The 5,000-nt window shown below is 38.9% G+C and overlaps 1 protein-coding gene across 1 annotated transcript in view; it reads left to right on the forward strand.

Moving 5' to 3' along the window:
• The window catches only part of LOC137973397 (contactin-associated protein 1-like), a 3,347-nt gene extending 2,440 nt beyond the window's left edge, over positions 1–907 (forward strand). Inside the window, exon 3 of the mRNA XM_068820198.1 lies at positions 1–907. This exon is cut by the window's left edge and continues 1,088 nt beyond it. The gene's annotated coding sequence lies outside the window, so the exon portion shown is untranslated.
• Positions 908–5,000: the final 4,093 nt, after the last annotated feature.

Consider the following 5,000-nt stretch of genomic DNA (forward strand, 5'->3'; position numbering starts at 1 on the left):
AAAAGGTAATAAAGCAAGCATTCTGATTGGTCAATGAACAAAGTAGTTCACAGATAGCCAATCAAATCATTTGTTTTCAAATCAAGCGCGCGCCCTGGATGGCGCAATTATGGCGCAATTTTTCCTTGATTCCGTGATACGCGTGCGTTTCTTCTGCTTAACCATCTCAAATTTTTTCATGTATATTATTAATAAGTAATCACATGATTTGTCTCGTGCAATTTGGAATAAATAAGCACTTGTGAATTTTTTCAAAGACTACAAATTGCACTCGCCATACGGGCTCGATGTCATTAATCCTTCGCTAGAATGAAGTTTGCGGCAACCAATTTTTGCGGCGGGTATTGACACTGAGAAATTTCCGCCGGGAACTAATTTTTGTGGTTTTCTTTTCAAGCAGCAAAACTATATGCAACTTCTATCACTCTTTGGTAAAAAACAGACAGATGAAATATAAATATTCAGTTAAATATTACAACAAAATTAAAAAAACGAAAGGCGTAAGTTTCTTGGCTAAAAAGTACGTTGTTCAACTCTAAGAGTGACGAACATTCTTCATTCATTATAAACAAGAACCTTGACACAAAGTGATCACGTGCACCTTAGTGGTTGCCTAGCACGTGATTTTAAAGCAAGCAGCAAAACTATATTCAACTTCTATCACTCTTTGGTAAAAAAAACCCTCAATCATCGAGAACGGGTGGGGGAAATGTAGCATCCTGGGGACTTCAAAAAATAGTTAACGTGATCTTTTGATTGACTGCTTTGAGTTCGTTTCTTATGCCCCAGAGACTGGGAAAGTATTGACTTAACCTTTTATCGTTGCTCTTTGTTTGTAGCAAGCTCCAATTGCTTTTTCTCAATGCAAATATTAAAATAAAGGATCTTTTTGACCCCACTATGTGGATTAAAAGCCATTTTTAGTTATATTAACGGCAGTAAATTTTTACGGTTTTTAATTTGCTGGTGTTTTTTTTCCTCTGGAACTTATTTTAGCAGAGCAAGTACTATCCACAAAATCCGCAAAAATTAAACCTCGCGAAAAAAAAAAGCTACACCGTAACTCCCGGGTTTGCAAAACCATTTGGTGCAAACGTAAACCGAAAAAAAATGACCTGTAATCATGCAGATGAGACTGAAAAGAAGAGAAATTATGAAGCGGAACCAACATGTTCAGTCCTTCCTTAGTGTGTGGCATAAACGTTTGCTCAGTGCAACTCTAGACATGCATGACATGCAGGAAAATGTCCGTGAGAGCAATTTGCAGTTAAGTTTTTTTGCGGACTATTTTAGTTAAAGGGGCTATGTCACGTTATTTTTGGGTGTTTCGGAAAAATCTTAAGTTAATCACGAGTTTAAAACTCGAAAATGGTAATGTGGAATTGCTTTACCGATAAAAATGATCGTTAAGTCACAAACGAAATGGTTCTGAGAAAGAAACGACCTTCATCCAGGCGATTTGTGATAATTTGAAAAACGTCGGGCCGACTTTTTCCAAGATTACCCAAATGTAATCCGTTTCAATTTTGTACATTTATGTCCATCCATGCTTCTCTTTCCTTTTGCAGTATTTTTTTATGTCGTTCAACAGATTTAAGTTGTTCTTGCAATGTTTCATCCTGTTTTTTGGGCATTTTGGGAAAAAAGGAAAGGGAAGCAACATATCAAGTGTCTAGTCGTTCTAGCGCTAATTGGGGATACTGTAAACTGAAATTAACAATTAACGCAAATCAAATCGAGTGCTCTCATCACTGCGCCATCCCTGCACCCAAAATCATGGATTATATCATTTTGAGTGGCATAGCCCCTTTAAAAGCACTAACTGCCTCTATTTCAGCTTATTTCCAAAGCAGGAAGCAATAAGCTGCCACTAATTTGTATACTTAAGGAAAAAAAAGAGAGAGTTTCACTGACTAAGCCTCAAACGGGACACGACATTACAAAATAATTCAACTTGTGAACGTGTGAGCCAAAGGGACATTGCTAGCGTGACATGTGGTTAACCCCACCCCACAAACGGTCTACATCACCCCCCTCCACCCCCATCCCCCCCCCCCCCCCCACTTTAAAAAAATTACAGGAACGTTGCAGTTCAATACTACCCAACTCAGTGCCTTCTGTTTTTGTGTAACACGTACCACAGGCAACCCAGTTTACGCCCATGAAGCGTCTAGTTCAATTAGGTTTGCGATACTAATTAAAGCCAATGCCAGTCTTGGAACACATTTAAATTGCGCTAGTAGTATTTTTTTCGCTAAATTGCCTCACAGCCCTCCAAAAACACATTTTCAGTACCGCCGCTCTCGCCTTGTTTATTTGTCGCCTTCCTTCAAAAGATACCAACGTCACTCGTCCTCCATGGAAATTTTCCCTATTAAAGGGAGCTGGATTGCGTAACAACCCAATACATGTACATTGTATTGGGCTAATATAAGAGATAAATCCCACAAGCGGAGCACTTTTCTTTCCGAAACATTGGTGTTGTACTTCATTCCTGTCCTCTTGACCATGAATCTACGGAACAGGGCTTTTCCAAATCCTGACACTCATTTCCGTTCATGCCAAAAATTAAATGTCTAAGATACGAGCCAAACAATATGTCGACCTTCTGCCCTCGGACGGCGACATCTTTTAGACCACTTCATCCAGCACTTTAAACGGCAGTAACAACAAAATAGCGATACCTATACACGAATCAAATATTATATAAACTATTTACAAATATTACAACCACCAGATCAAGATTTTACGGCCGATGGAACGCGATGGAGCTTAACCTATCACGGATTACTATTTTTTGTATTTCTGAAGTGAACTTTTTATCATAGTAGGGGTGACAAATGGTACCTCCAAAATCTTCACACCTGCAAACTTTTCATCCAATCTCGAAACCTTGACAGTCTTTGCAAAGAGCCTCAAAGTCTAATATATATTGCATTTATTTTGGTGTGAAGTCTCGGATGTTTTGGTCTCGGCCTCTCAGTGAGTCTCTGATTTTCCCATTCGTCTCCCCTTATAATGCAAAACATAAGCAACGTTACAATGGCAGCCTAAACTATCTGGACTTTTGTAAGAGTACATACTTCAATTCGTTCAATTCAACCCCGCCCCCACCCCCCCTAAGAAAATTCCTTGATCCACCACTGAGTTGAAACGGGTTTTGATCGAATCCTGTTTGAAGGCACCTGAATTTTTTAGGTTTCCATGAGAGGCAACTGCTTCAATTGTCCATTGAAGTGTGAGGATCACTTTGAACACTCTTTTGTAGTAAATTTATCATTGCAAAGTGTTAAGGGCCAGAAAGTAAAGAGGAAAAAAACAAGGTGCTATTAACTTTCAGTATAGATCAAGAAAATAAGGTGAGTCAAATTATTGACTTCTCACTTGATCTAACGCAAGGCAATTTTCCTTATTAAAAGTGGAAAGTTCAGGAGTGAATGGCTTAACATTTTACCCCTACAGCCACTCAAAATCTATTTCCCCTTTAACACATTGACTCCTTGAAGCTACATGTAGACATAATAGATTTTACTCTGTCTAATGCCAAACAATTTTACTCATCAAATATTATGGGGGGGCAAGCACACCATTAGATATTATATAAAGTCCCATTTACACAAAGTAGGTTGTAAACTATCTGTTCCATATTGTTTTTATGAAATGGCTCCAAACCTGCTTTTTTTGGGTTTTGCCTATGGCCCCAAAATTGAAAAAAAAACGAGTCCAGACCCCTTTTTGTGGGTCAAGAGAGCTGTGTAAACATGTCTCCGCTCCAACTCAAATAAAAATCTGGTCCAGACTCCGAAATTCAGCAGTATAAAGAGAGTGCCAGGAACGGTGCCTGAAGGCCAGTTTTATGATGAGTCAAACCAAATTGATGGCTGTGTAAACGGTAAAAAAAATTGGTCCAAACCACTTTTTAATCGGTCCAGACCCAGTGTTTTCTGTAGTGTAAATCGGCCTTTAGTGAGAATTGTACTATTGAATACAACACTATGATGGACTAGCATCCCATCCAGGGGGGAGTAGCAAATTACTCTCCCCTCTCCCTCCTCCTCCTGGGGCTCCCCTTTAGCTTGTGAGTTGATGCAAACTTTTCTTTTTCATAGCTAAAGAGAAATCTGTCTTCAGCATCATGTTCCTTTCAATAACTCTTTGATGGACATGATTGTTGACAGACTCGACAAGTACAACTCTGGAAAAGTAAGGTGAGTAATACATAAAATTGTAGCTGCAATGCTGTTGTGTGATTGTGAAAGTTTAAATTACTCTGGATAACTCTTTTAACTCTCTGTTTATGTTAACGAGAGGTTTTATGCTCAGTATTGCTATTATCATTGTTATTATTATTATTATTATTATTATTATTATTATTATTAGCTGGCTATATCACAGTGATTGCCACTGGAGTATCCCTTATCAGTGGGTAGTGACACACCACCTTAGCGTTCTTGGTTTCTTCGGAGAATTCCCACCGGCCCCATGGGTACAGATTTCTGTAATGTCTGGATACTTAGACCAACACACAGGTTTTCCAGGTACTTCTGTAGGTTGGTAGAGAAAGTACCAAGAGTTCCAATCACAATAGGGTTGATTCTAACCTTACACAGTCGCCATAGTCTCTTTATTTCAAAAGCTAGGTCAATATATTTCTGCTCTTTCTCACGCTCCTTCAGGCAAATCTGGCTATCAACATGGCAAGCAACATTGACAAGGGGGCATTTGTTTGTTTCCTTGTCAATCAAGACGATGTAAGGCCTGTTATGCGACAATTTCCAGTCTGTCTGAATGGCAAAATCCCAAAGGCCTTGATTTCAGTCTCGTTGTTCTCTAGAACACTCTCCGGGGCGTGCTCAAACCACTTCCCTCCACTGTTGAATCCATACTGATTGTTATTATTATTATTATCATCATCATCATCATCATCATCATCATCATCATCATTAACCCAAAACTCTTGTGCTCCATACTAAATTGAGATAATTGCAATCCTTTCAATA

This window comes from Montipora foliosa, chromosome 10 (assembly GCF_036669935.1).
Source record: "Montipora foliosa isolate CH-2021 chromosome 10, ASM3666993v2, whole genome shotgun sequence".
NCBI classification, from domain to species: Eukaryota; Metazoa; Cnidaria; class Anthozoa; order Scleractinia; family Acroporidae; genus Montipora; species Montipora foliosa.